This window comes from Amblyomma mixtum, chromosome 4, assembly GCF_055824585.1.
Source record: "Amblyomma mixtum isolate Tamu chromosome 4, ASM5582458v1, whole genome shotgun sequence".
In the NCBI taxonomy this organism is placed as follows: domain Eukaryota; kingdom Metazoa; phylum Arthropoda; class Arachnida; order Ixodida; family Ixodidae; genus Amblyomma; species Amblyomma mixtum.
Window position 1 is genome coordinate 157,973,904 of NC_143015.1, and position 13,774 is coordinate 157,987,677.

Genomic DNA, 13,774 nt, shown 5'->3' on the forward strand with positions numbered 1-13,774 from the left:
GATGTAGTTCACTATACGTGCTCTCCTCAGAGCGCTCTCCTTCGTCCACAGCGTCTTAGTCAAGCGCACAGCTCTGGTTATATATGCCCCTTACCTGACGTCACAACTGTGAATTGAATCGTGGAACACCACGTGATTACCACGTGGCGTTCTTACTGCCTCTGCCGAGAACTTGCAAGCTCAAAATTCAATGTCGAAGTTCAAAATCAAAGTTTCAGGTCAAAAGACAAAGGTCACAGTCAAAGGTCACAGGTCAAATGTCAATGTCAAAAATCAAGGTCAAAGTTCAAGGTAGAAGGTGGCCCACTAAGTGGACCGCACATGATTAGGTATATTTGCATAACAACACTAGCCATGACTTATCTCAAGGTCGTTTCTAGGTCAATGGGAGGCTCACGGCGAAATGCGTCCAAGCTATAGTACTGTAGCTTTCGCTACAAAAATCCGGAGCCGTTTGAGCCGAGATTGAGGAACGGAAAGCCAGCAACGGCGAGTTGCCGCCGAATGACGATGGTGGCGCCGTTTGTCGTCTGCAGAGGCGCAGAGCTTGCATCATGCGTGGCCGTAGCGGGAAAGCGCCATTGTCGAAACTTCTACTCGGGAAAGGTACCGTAATATGCAAGCGCCATGCGCAGTTTCACCCCAAACAATCTGGTGCTTAAGGCGGGAGGATTTTTAAAAGGCGGTACGATAAAGATGCATGTCACGGTATAGAAGAGGGCTCCTAGGGAATCTTAGTGCTTCCCCTTGGTCCTATGTTACTGATTTTTCCCTAACTGCCAAACTCTTTATCCTATCATTGTCTGGTGAAAAGTACAGGGTTAATTGCAGAGACGTGGGAGAAGCCTTTGCCCTGCAGTGGGCGTAGTCAGGCTGATGATGATGATGAACTAGCAGACTCAAAGTTGAGCTTGCTATGAATGCATGAGCATTTACATTAGCACTCCAGTGGGGCCTGTCGGTTTTGCATGCCCGTCATTCTCGAACAAAAATTTTGAAAATTGGAATACTGTAAGATATTGTTTTGAAAATTATGAAGGCCATGGCCCATTCTTCCGATATGTAGCAAAATCTTTCTTTTAGAGTGTTTCCCCCGATGGCATCGAAGAGTTAAGACTGCCCTAGAAAACCAATGGGGAACACTTTTGACGATAGCAAAAAGTTAGTAGAAAAAGAAATGCAAGACTGCCGTCAGGTGATCTGCGGATATATTGATTGTTATATAGCATAGAGTTTCTTACTATTACCTAGAGGGAAAGCTGGCGGCGCTGCACTTCAGCCACCATGGAGCTCAAAGCATCATGGGGCGGTGAGCTACTTGTTGCGAGACAGTCGTAGTTTTTCGGGAACACGGAGTGGCACTACTGACATGTTTCATTCCGAAAACGCTGTTCGTGTGTGCGCAGACGACTTTCGCGCGAATGGAGTGTGCAAAACCCATAGTAGTGAAAACGCGACGACACACGACGCCAATAATAGGTTTCACTTTTCTGAAATGCCATTAAAAACCTCTTATGGTGTTTTGAAAACATATTTACTTTTAAAAGTGCGCCTATTAATTACGAAATATTAGTTTTTGTAGTGTTCATTGCTGGGTCAATAGGAGAGCTAGCCATCCCTTATTTTGGGCGAACTTTGCATTTACATGCCTTTCTGCTCGTCTGTTGCAATTTACAGGCAGGATATTGAAGGTTAGGACATTCTTGATTATCGAATAGCGTTTATTTTTGCATTATTTTTTGGCCAAAAGTTGAAGTTCTGCAGTCGGTAGCTCACCGCCCCATGATGCTTTGAGCGCCCATGGTGGCTGAAGTGGTCTCGAGGGGTCGCCATGCAAACTCCCATAGACGGGCTGCCAGCTTTCCCTCTAGGTAATAGTAAGAAACTCTATGTTATATAGTTAAATCTCGTGTTATATGAAAAAGTGGCGTTCATAAACGGTTTACCGCTCTAAAATGCATTTGTCCAGAATTTTTGGGTATGTACGCATTGAAGCCTCTCAGTACAGCTATCTTCATCTTCACTGCCTCTAAAGTTTAACTGTAGTTCAAGAAAGCTAATTTTCGATAGTCAAGAAATGTCTCACCTCTCCTGGATTCTAAACCAGATTAATAAACCTTGCTCTGTTGTGCGTGCCCTAAAAGTACAGTTGAACCCGTCGTCCGCAGCTGTCCGTTTATGCAAGCAATTAAAGCGCTCGCTAATAAAATGCAGCCACCTTTACTCACAATATTGTTTAAAAGGTCAGCGCTTTTACTGGAACAAGAGAAAGAATAAAGGCTCTTCTTAAAGAAAGCAGAAGTGCAAGAAGCGGTGACCGCGTCTTGTCACGTCCAGTCTGTGGTTTCTAGGCTGCAAATTTCGTTATGCAACTTCAAATTTTTAGGGCGCTCACCGATAGACACCTGAAAACCGTCTGCAAAGCTTTCCGCAGTGAGAAACTCGGTTTTTTGTTCGTCGTTGTTCTGGTTCGCAGTAGTACATACGTCGCAAAGTGTGGAATCGGGATAATCCATTATCCATCTTGATCGATCACAGAAATTAAGACGGAAGTCTTTAATGCCTCATCGTTGTAAGCAGAGGTTGTCGACAGAAATGTCACGCTTTTCAATTGGTCGAAATGGTCGTGACGTCACAGTGCGCGAATTTCAAACGGGGCCAATTGTACTTTGGCTGGTAACCATACAACCAATTAAAGGAATGGTATAGTGATGCTCCAACTAAGTGGGACTGAGTAGAGTTCATTGCTTAATTAACCAATTAGCTAATTACGCTTTCTAGTCAGACCAGATAAATAAATCGGTGGTCCCGGGTTCGATCCCCGGACCAGGACGAATTTTTCTTTAACTACGAAGTTTCTGAGAAAGCTGTATAGCTTTCCTTTGTAGCCGTATGGCTGCGCTCGGGTGGATGTCAATGAGTAATTACTCCCTTATTACAAATCTACTCCACCTTGGGGGTTTCCCCTAAACATTTCGTCAACACTGTTCCCACTTCGAGTTATTGATCAATTCGCTCTCGCCCTACCGTAAGCTTGCCGTCCCGGTTAGCTCAATTGGTAGAGCGACTGCTCCGGTGTAGCGGTGGTCCCGGGTTCGATTCCCGGACCAGGACGAATTTTTCTTTAACTACGAAGTTTCTGAGAAAGCTGTATAGCTTTCCTTTGTAGCCGTATGGCAGCGCTCGGGTGGATGTCAATGAGTAATTACTCCCTTATTACGGTCCAGATAAATAAATGGTCGAGTTGGGAATCGAACCAGGGTCTCCGGAGTGTGAGACGAGTACGGTAACCACTCCGCCATGCCAGCTCGATGGTTTGGAATGAACAAAGGCGCGTCTAGTGCATACGGTGTCTTCGTTCACTCCCATCTTCTTCCCTTCCCCTAAGGCGAGGTTCAGGTGTCCACCGAGCTATGCGAGACAGATACATTTTCTTTCCTCAAAAACTAATTTGCCGACAAGCAAGACGTAGAACCGAACGGGCGATGGCGTTCTGTGGGCTCCCTAGCAGCGTTGCAAGACACTATCGCGTTCCACACACAGAGGCGAAGCTTAACATCGTAACCACACATCAGTGACACTGGCAGCAACACCGCGCTTAAGGTTTTCGCCTCTCCGCGCTTTAGGTCAACAAAGCGTTCCCCTGGATTTTTTCTGAACCTCCTTGCTTCAATACGACTTCATTCGTGCGAAAGCGCTATTCCGATGGGTAAACCCTGAGTATGACCTTGCAATGTTTGTAGCTTTGTACTTACTGAAATAAATAAATAAAAATAAATCAAACAAATATCCGCGACTGGGATTCGAACCCGCAGCGACGCAAACAGATGAGCTTCGCTGGCCACTACGCGAAAACGCTTGGCTTTCGCTGCATTTTTTTTCCGGCATGGTATTTACTGCGAGGTTATCTGTGTACAGAAAGGGGATATATACAGATTATTTACAAAGCACGAAACTAGTGATGGCACTGTACTAGCAATAAAGAAAACAACACAGCTATAAGGGCAGCAAAGATAGACACCGCATCAACTGCGGAAACCAGTCCGGTAGAAATTCTCTTTCATCACAAATGTCCCTGAGTTGGAGCATCATTCGACTGAAATGGCCTCTGGCTGAAACAAGGGGTTCAGCGTTCTGGTCCAGCGTGCGCGTTTTCAGCAGGCTACGAAGTGCAATGGCGGGAAACTTGTCATATGGTTGGTAATTAGATTGAGTAGCCGTAACGTAACGAACACTACATGAATTTAAAGCAAAGTTTTTCTTTAGCGTCGTCTGCAGCATATTCCAGAGCAAAATCGCATCCTTGCAGTTAATAAAATAGTGTTTAGCGGTTTCACATACACTGCACAGACGTCAGTTAACAGAACTCCTCGTGTTAGACTACAAGACGCTCTCGCGTTGTGTGTTGCACATCGTCTTCTTCATGAACTAAAACTACTATCAACTCCCTTCCCTTACGGCGCGGTTCAGGTGTCCGCTGAGATATGTGAGACAAATACTGCGCTGTTTCCTTTTCTCAAAAACCAATTTTACTAATATATTCGCAATTTGAGCTATGTGATGGTAGCCTCAGAGAGGTGTGCGCTGCATGCGTTGGCGTTAACAACGTTGTGGCAAAGAAGAGGCAATATAGCGGGTGTCCCAGCTAAATGTAACCAAACTTTTAAAAAAGGTGAAGTGTCCTGGTCCAGTGAAACCAACTCAGGGTTGTTCATAGTCGCGTGGCCTAGTCTTGAGTATTTTGTTCGCTCTTCAAAGTTAATTAATTAGTTATGTTTAATTAGCTAACTTTTTAATCATTGACTGCAGGAAGAAAGTGTCAATACAAAAGTTTTAGATCACCTCGAAAAACCGCTATTAGTGCTGCTTCCGTCCAGTTACGATTTACGTAGCTTCATTTATTGGCCTTGAAAGAAAGTTGTTGCGTGACCAGCTGCTCGCTCACTTCTCTGCCCCAGTGTGCACCCAAAGTCTCATCGAGGAGAGGACTTCAGAAAAAACGAATTTTATTCTTTAAGGCGTGTATTGGGACGTTGAAGTGGCACAGTTGTCATGTGGAAGCTTTTTCTTATTGTGCGGGTTATGGTTAAAGGCCGGTAGAAAAACTACTTTACGTAAATAATACGTTGCTGCAAATGTTTCATTCAGCCGTTTTTCAATGCGATCTACAACTTTTCCATTCACACTTTGTTCATCAAGTCAGTAATATCAAGTCAGTCAGTAAAATTTGTTTGACTCTTTAGCCTGCTTATTTCATGTTTTTTCTTATCACTTCTTTGCTGTGTCTGGAGCATTTTGTTTCTTTTCTTAAGCCCTGCAACATATGTTTCAGTTTTTATTTATTTCCAAATACTGCAGGCAGCAGTGCTACCCAAGCGGGAGTGCCTGTACGCGTGTGCTTTATCTCTTTTTTTTTCAAATTTGTTTGTTGGAATTTTGTTCAACCCCTGTGCCCACCCCCTCTGTAACGCCTCCTAGGCCTTGAGAGTAAATAAATAAATAAATTAATTAAGAAGTTAGTTAATTAAGCTTAACTAATTAGTCAACCTTGAAGAACGAAAACAATACTGCAGACTAGGTCACGCGACTCTAAAGAACCCTCAGTTGGTTTCAGACGGCTAGGACACCCCGTGTTTTTTAAGAGCTTGGTTACATTTAGCTGGGACACCTGGTATAGCAAAACGTACGCTTCTTTAAAAGCAACATATTTATTTGACTCGACGTTTCGATCAAGACCGATCTTTTTCAAGTGATTGGTTTTCGTTGGTGTTTGTTCTTTTATAGAGGAATCGAAACGTCGAGTCAAATAATTGTTTCCTTTAACGATCTGTATACTTCGCTATATACTCTTTTAAGCAGTCAAGTACATACTTCATGCTCTTGTGACCTATATATACCGGGTGCTTTTTTTTAGAAGGTCCAAAATTTTTAAAGAAAGATAAATTCCGTTATATTTATTTTAACTCTGGGGCTATACTGAGGGCTACGGCGGACGCCAGGTAAGAGGCAAAATACTTTAATTAGTTCGCTGATTAACTGAATACGTTAATTAACTTTTATAATTTTATTTTATGGGATATGTTGTATTAGCAGAATTGGAGATCGTCTTCCAAACAGTCCAGCCAAAAAAAAATTAATGAAAAAATTTTTTGCGCGCGTTACGAAGCGAGAAAAAGTCACCCTGGTAGGCAGATTCACACTGTAACACAGCGCCTGTGAGCGCCTGCGACGTAGCTCGCTCCGCCCTGCACTTTGTGTCAGTGCGTTTTTGTTCCAACGCGGCATTCCGTGAGGCCGCGGAGCGAAGCGAAACAAGCAGCGATAGCGCAGGCTGCCCGTCCGGGCTTCAGGTGATATCAACCGTGTGACGCAAAGTGCAGGGCGGAGCGAACTACGTCAGAAGCGCTCACCGCCGCTGAGTTACGGTGTGAAGATGCCTACCAGGGTGACTTTTTCACGCGTCGTAACGCGCGGGAAAAATTTTTAATTGAAATTGTTTTTTTCTCGGTTGGACTGTTTGGAGGACGATCTCCAATTCTGCGAATTTAACACTACCATGCTGCACATTGGACATCAAACACTATACAGTGGATGACTCCAGGTTAATCTGAGTCATCTGGAGCTATTGAACGTTACTGCCTAGTCGAAAACAACGAGTGAATCGTGTCAAAATACGGCAAAATGTTTTGTAGTTTTATTGTAACGACAGGTTTTTCTGTTATTTTGTAGTGTCTTTCTATGATACTGTAGTTTTTTTTTATGTAGTGCTTTTCGGTAGTCTGTAGTCCTGTGGTATTTTTCCGTAGTAACGTCGCACAGCAGAGGGCCGGCCTTTTTATTTTTATTTAGCTTCCATCAAAAGTAGGCAACCGTGGCCTTGATCTCATCTCGCGAAGTTTGGATCACAAGCCGAAAACCACATTCACTGAGTCATTTTGTGGGCTCTCAGGCCACCGAATGCAACTAATAAAACTGCGGTGCACGCTGGTAATAAAGAATGTTCAAAGTTTGCGATAATCCCTTACAAAAATTCTTTCGACAGTCTATGGACTGTCTATAGACTTCTATCCATAAAGTCTATAGACCCTCTATTGATAAATCCTAGAAAACAGTCTATAGAAAACAGTCTATATACTTCAAACCATTAATCACTGATTTATTTAAGTCATATGTATGCCCACCCCTCATGCAATGCTCCTAGTGGGCCTTTGAGGTATTAATAAATAAATAAATTCTGTGCACAGCCATAGACGATCTATAGATTTATGGCCATACACTTTTAGTAGACTTTTGTCTATAGACAGTCCATAGACTATGAACAGACAACAAGAAATATCTATAGGAAGGGAATAGAGTCTATAACAAGTCTATAGACAATTTTTATAAGGGAACACTCCATATCGTGCACCTGGCGGGCATACGCATCGACTGCTATCCAACCGCGCTCCCACATAAGCAGGTTCACAATCTGAAGGTTCCTAGCAATGAACTGACGCAGTAAATGCAGCGCCTTTCATATCGGCTTTTATTGTTGCGACGTGTTCTGCGCTAGAAGACCTGGGAGAAAAAAAAAAGTGCTGTGCAGTTTTTGCTTCTTTCCGTCGCCGTAGTTCGTAAGCTTTGCGCAGCCGTAGTATGAGGGCACGAAGTGCTCTGGATGGCTTCTTCAGGCTCCCTAGCTGTGGTGGGCGTGCTCGGTGTCAGCGTCAGGACGTGGCCTGCAGTGCCCTCTGCCGCCGGTCTCGAAGCGTTCCTCGGGATTGTCCAGGACGCAGTGGTGGCCCTCCGAGCACGTGTCGCTGAACAGTCTCGTGCACACTTCGCCGGGGCACTGTGCAGTGCAAGCCAGAAGGAAGTCAAGGGCGGTAGGAGAGACACTGATATTGTATACGAAGAAGGGCGAAAAATTCACGTACAATCCATGGGATTCATGCGTTAGATAAAGCTAAAGTGTTAGCACGTGGCTCTGCCCTCCTCTCCAATTACCCCATCTCCACTTGCGTACCCTCTCCACTGTCCTCCCCTACATTTAGCAACCTTTCCACCTTGCGCTTTCATGCTCTCCTTCGCTCATGTGAACTCCACATCAGTGACTGGCCACCACGTCTCCTCCGCTCCCGTACCCTGCCCGCCACTCTCCAGTCAGCGACATTCCCAGCACCAGACGTACAGATGTTTCGAAGATGGCAGTACTGTCGAACCTCGTTATAACGAAACGGTTTATGACGAAATAATAGATATAACGAAGGAATGACGATCCCCACTTGGAAGCTTGGTCAACATGGCTATAACGAAGCTACGGGTATAACGACGTCATCACCGGACCGCCTTCATATTCCCCGGGTTCAACTGTAGTAACGCCAACACGTTAAAAAGAAGCGTTGCACATTAACGCGCGAAATGCTGGGTGCAAATGCTGCCGAAATGCATTCCCACCGGAAGTCAATAGAAGCTCATGCGTGTATCGAGGATATCTTCCTCTTCGTTTGCTACAAGTTATGCTTCTTAAAAGCTCCCCTGGACAACACGGATAACCTGCCCGCTTACCTACGTGGCCATGAATGCAATGTAATTACACGCGCAACCAATAGTTTATGGAATGAAACATTGCCCCTGAAAAGCTTAATTCCGTCGCCCTCTCTGCAGGCATCCTACAATATAGGTATATACATAGTCTAATGTTGAGTCTGCAATTGAGATATTCAGCTATTGGATTTCAAGCAATACAGACTACAGGCAAACAAAAGTAAATTTCTTCGACATAGTCAAGTCCCACGAAATTTTGACACCGAGTGTACGCAACATGTTACACCATGCATAAAGCTTAGGCTTATAAGAACAGGAGTGAATTGGGAGGAGGGGGGGGGGAGGGAGAGGTCTTAGTATTTATCCATTTATAACTGCACTATTGTAAATGTCAGCTCTGTAGTGCGCACGCAAAACTGTTTTTTTTTTTGCGAATGGCGCACTGGCAACTTGGCCACCGGGAAGCGTATTTTGTAAGATTTCCATTTTTCATTGTCCATTTCGCATCCATTTGGTTCATTGTCATTTGTCACTCACTTATACCCCCCCCCCACCCCGCCCTCCCCCTCCGGCTTTCAAGAGTCCATGTGAAGCGACCCGGTCATTAGGTTATTGGCGACCGGACGTCACCATTGTCTGCTTATTGCAGCCAATGGCAGCCAGTGGCCAGGTACGGTCGCCTGCTGTTGACCAAGACCTACTGAACTACAGACCTGAACAAATGGCCCTGCTCCAGCGCGCATGTTCTATTTCACGCCTTTTGCCGCTAGGATAGAAACATTACGGGCGGCGTGGCGCTAACATATACCTGTTGAGAAAATGGCCTCCTCCATCATTTTATTTCAGACAGAGCAGTTTTGTCGTTTGTCCACGTAATCATTATGATCTATTTATCTATGCTAGGCACGGTGGTGCCGACGAAAAGAAAGCGGACAAAAAGGAAGACGTTTTTTATACTCTTCCAGAGCGAGAAAAGTTGTTATTATGGCTATTTTCATTGCTGATGTTAAGATAGCAGAGAAAGACAAAACAAATGTATTGAATAGCGTGCACGAAATGGCAAACGATGATGATGATCATAGCAGACGAACAGGTAAACCGAGCGTCCTCAACGGCCAAAAAGCTAACGAAAGTTGGCGCACGCTGCTCCATAGGACCCCGCCATGTGTGCAGGGCCGTGGTTCAGTGGGTCTTGCCGTTGACACAGCGCTGCGATGTACAGTCTTTGTCAAAAGTAGCCAGGCTGCATGGTTTGCTTCTAGTTCGTACAGTAGAGCCCTTACAGCTTCCCTGAAGCTGAAAAGGTCGTTAAAGGTAAGGACTGACGGTCTTCTCACCTTCCAACACGTTTTGACCTTTGGGAAAGCCACAATGGCTCCACTGTACAGGCTAGAAGCAAACCATGCAGCCTGGTTACTTTTGACAAAGACGGTACCTCAGCATTGGCTGCATATCACAGCGAATGGTGACATCCGGTCGCCAACCACCCAATGACCGGGTCGCTTCTCACGGACCCTTGAAAGCCGCGGGTATATCTGAGTGACCAATGACAGAGGGCCGAATGGACGCGAAACAGTCTACGGAAAATGTACAGATTACAGAATACGGCCACAGAAATAATGTTTCTGCAAAATGCGTCACTTGAGAAAGCCGAGAACGACTTTTGCTCATGGAAGTCCGCAAACATATACCGAAAGCGGGATCTCAAGTTAAGCCTGGTAAGCCATGGGTGCAGGCTAAGTCATAAGCAGTTTGCCGTAGAAGAGGATGGCAAACGCGCCTTTAGGTTTTGTTTGTCGAGTCCACATAAGTTAGTTCTACTGTGTTTTAGGCGTACTCCGTTCACAGTATGCCTACGCGCTAACGCCCGTTACCAGCGTCCACGTAAAAGACATTCGACATCTCGATAAACTTTAAATTCACTTGCACGTTACCTTCATGCATTCTTCATGCAGTGAACTTCGTCAACCCATTTGTCGGACTATGCACTCCATCATTCCATAGTTTACATCAATACTCGTTATTGCATCCTGAGTACCCATTTCATGGCCGCATTTTATATTCGTTTTTTTAGCTCTTCCACACTGCTCTCCTTCTTTCTTTATCTCCCAAATTCCCCTCCCTACGCAGAGTAGCATGCCAGCGATTTTTAAACGCCTGCTAAATTCTCTGTATTTCATTAAAGCGTCTCTCTCTCTCTCTCACTTAAAGATAGTTCAACGGCAGTGCGTACCGTGTTGCAGTAGTCACAGCAGCCGCAGTAGTCCTTGTGACTTCCGCAAGTGCATTCCGCTGCTGGGCACGTCGAAGGGTCACATGTCACGGCTGCGCAGTTGGGTGGTGATGTGGCCCACACGCTGAAAGTGGGGGAAAATAAATTCGGCATAGACACTTAATACAGCTTACGTGTGGGAATACGAAAGCATTACTGTCACTGAGTGCATTGTTTACGCGTAATGTTTGTACACGCATTAAACTTCTCTACGAGTTATGTGTTCGCGCATCGGTTGCGCGCCACCGCATATATCTCTGCGTTTGGAATCCCAGTTGCAAGCTAGCCTCCAACTTCGCCAGCATATGTAAGCTATATAGGCAACGAGAAATCGTATGACGCCGATCATCAGCGATCATAACGGCCAACTCCGGGCTTTGTCACACTGCCGTCATTGCAATCGAGCAATAAAAGTCGCCGCCAAGGGTTGCTTTGAAGCGAGCGAATATTCCTTAGGAGCTTTGATTTTCACGAATTAGTTTAATGCTGCCAGACCTGTAACGTCGTGTAGCCTCAATTAGGTTCTGTTACAAAATGTCATTTGGCGTGTTCTGTGTAACAAATTAGTCCTGTGAACATTACTCACCTGACGACTGCAACGGCGACGATTACTACGAACACCAGGGCAATCTTCATCTTCAACCTGCAACACAGGCAGTCGTAGTGGAGCTACTGTGAAATGATTATATACGAAATGTTAACTACGTCATGCATTCTAAAAAGCATGACGTGGTTATAAATTTCGTATATAACCATTTCATGTCACGCATTCTAAAGAGCCACGTTAGAGATCCCCAGGTGGTGGAAATTTCCGGAGCCCTCCACTACGGCGTCTCTCATAGCCTGAGTCGCTTTGGGACGTTGAACTCCTTAAACCAAACCAAACCATTCTAAAGAGCAGTTCAGGCGTAAGCTCATTTGAATACTAGTCGGCGCCAATAAACTGAGGAAGCGAGATAGCCAACTAAGAGAGAATAAGATGCCACCGAATATTGGGCTCACACGAACTACAGGTCGGACCAAATTTAGCGGGAGCACTTCAGAGCGTGGTTTTGTGGCTTGCGTAGCTGTTGGGCTTTCAGGGTGTCTGCTGTGTGTTAAAGCTGTCTATCCAAACCGCCTAGAGATGGCGCTGTCACAGTTGAAGATTTAAGCGCTCAAACGTTCTTGCTAACTTATGTGGCACCCTGTGTACAAGTCTCAACATTGCCTCGGCTCAAAATTCGCCTTCATCAACTTCAGTGAAATAAACACTTCACAATCGACCACTGCATGCTTAGCTGGCTTGTTGATTGAAGGTGGGGGTAGTAGACATCTCTTAAAACGGTTACAACTTTGTACACCCGAATGTTAACACTCGTAAGTAACGATGCGATTAAAATCGCTCACAACTCCATTTCACTTCACTTTATTACCTTAAAGGCCCCCAGGATTGGGGTATTATATAAGGGGTCGGTTACATTGAAAAATCAGATTGAATAAAAAAACGTGGACAAGGAAAGGACCTCTTTTACGTTCTCTGTGGGCTGCTGTGTTAAGGGGGCCCATGCTGTAAACATTGGAGCCATTGAATATTCATCATAAATGAACTACAGCAACAGTGTTGTGTAAACTTGAGCCTTCGGGAAAATTCATTGATTTAAGGATAACTTAGGAATAAAAAAAAGGGTCTACCACCTACTTCAAAGCCACCTAAATGCAGCGTACAAGTTTTTAAATTGAGCAGAGCTCGCAGCACTCTTGGATATATCCCGTTGAAACAGTACTCACTCGTTTCAGGGTCCTGCGGAAATTCAGCTAATCGCGTCGTGTGAGCTGTCCTTATATACAGCCAACTTTGGCGAAAACAAAGCAAAACGTGAAACTGGGTCGTCTTTTCCCTCGATAACAAGCGAAGGACGGCGCTTTTATTGGAGCAGACGTTAAGAGAGGGGCCGTTTAAAAACGAAGCCGCCAGATAGCACCGCCAGTTTCTTGTCTATTCCGGTATATGGTTTCTCGGCTACCGCGGCTAGCACGCAACTATATATGCTCACAGATAAACCGCTGAGAGGTTCCTGCAAAACATTCTGCAGTTTCAGTTGCGCGTCCGCCATGGTCGCACTATACAAGGTTAGACGTGTGAAAAACTTATCTAGATAGGCTTGAAAACGCCCTAACCCTAATGTTCTAATCTTAATGCTTGTATTGAACCACCTGATGTAAAAATTCAGGGGGGCACTTTGTTGACCTAATGTGCGTTGAGGTGAAAGCTATGGAGTGCATATTGCAACCGCGCAAAACGACGCAGGACGAAGAGAGGAAAGCGCAGGACAAGACGCGGAACTTCAACTAAAGTTTACTACGGGAAAACCACATTTATACAGGAACCGTAATCACACCTGATAAACAGCCGAAACCATCAAATAACACAGGCACGTGGGCGCGCGTGGCACAAGTTCGCATCTAGATAGTTTAACTCTTTCTTAGATAAAGATACTGAAGTGGAGCTGATGCAACGGTCATTTTCTTTTTTTATGCGGTAGGCTTCGAGCAGGGTGTGCAATTACTACAATGGCGACAATGTTTTACCAGTTCCCCGCCTCCCGCCAATGATTCAACAGCGGCGCGATGCTCCTGAAGTCTGACATTCAGGCATCGTCAAGTTTGCCCTATGTAGCAATGCCCACATGTGAGGGGTATTTTGTACACCACCCCCGTTTCGCAGGGAACGAACCTGTTTACGTGCTTAGTGCGGCACTCGTTCTTTTTTCCCCTTCCCTGCACCATATTGCACATGCCCGAAAGCTTTTTGGGCGCCGTTCCACTCTCAAAAAAAGGTATTTTAAACCACCAGTCAGCTCATTCAAAGCTTATTAAAAGGGGAATAGCAAAAAACTGCCTGCGCGCTGCTCTTGCTAAGTCTTGCCCACATGAAATGCAGGATAGCGTGCGATTTCAGTTACAACGTCTGAGTAGTGCTGGTTTTCCTCGAGA

At 45.1% G+C, this 13,774-nt stretch overlaps 1 protein-coding gene and 1 pseudogene across 2 annotated transcripts in view; one reads left to right on the top strand and one right to left on the bottom strand.

Moving 5' to 3' along the window:
* The window catches only part of LOC149348949 (lysosomal alpha-mannosidase-like), a 278,443-nt gene that overhangs the window by 117,465 nt on the left and 147,204 nt on the right, over positions 1 to 13,774 (top strand). The window lies entirely within an intron of this gene.
* Positions 7,567 to 10,912, bottom strand: LOC149348958 (8.6 kDa transglutaminase substrate pseudogene; annotated as a pseudogene). Its single transcript, XR_016292320.1, has 2 exons — positions 10,760 to 10,912; positions 7,567 to 7,831 (listed from the first exon to the last, which is right to left on the bottom strand). The product of XR_016292320.1 is annotated as an 8.6 kDa transglutaminase substrate pseudogene (transcript).